The following is a 466-nucleotide window of genomic DNA, read 5'->3' as shown; positions in this document are numbered from 1 at the left end:
GACTTCTGTTCTATATTGTACGTACGTATGCGCTCTCAGGTCACTGCAGAACTCACCGAAGAGCTTGGTGCTCACACTGCCGCAGCTAAAGCTATGAGGTTTGTACACAAGAATCATTCTGCTTCACGAAGGATTCTAAGATCATTCTGATTTACTATGAGCTTTTATATAGGTTAGAGTACCAGAAAGACTTGCATAGATGTAACTACGGACAGCACAGCCCAGCCTAAAACCTGCAAACAAACACGCAAGCGTGCCAGGAAAGAAACGTAGGCCCATAAAGGCACTAAATGTTAGCAGCAAAATGAAATGATCCTTCTAGCCCGTACCCATTTGTTTTTAAAATAGGCTGTAAGTACCCAAAACAAATAAAAATATCCCCTCAAATTTGGGCCCCAACTGGTAAAGACCTTCATTTGAAGCAGCAGGAAGTCGAATTAGGACGCGGGAATAGGCTCAAACGATG

Source organism: Phytophthora infestans, genomic scaffold (assembly GCF_000142945.1).
Source record: "Phytophthora infestans T30-4 supercont1.11 genomic scaffold, whole genome shotgun sequence".
Taxonomy (NCBI): domain Eukaryota; phylum Oomycota; class Peronosporomycetes; order Peronosporales; family Peronosporaceae; genus Phytophthora; species Phytophthora infestans.
Note: the sequence above shows the minus strand (reverse complement) of the source record.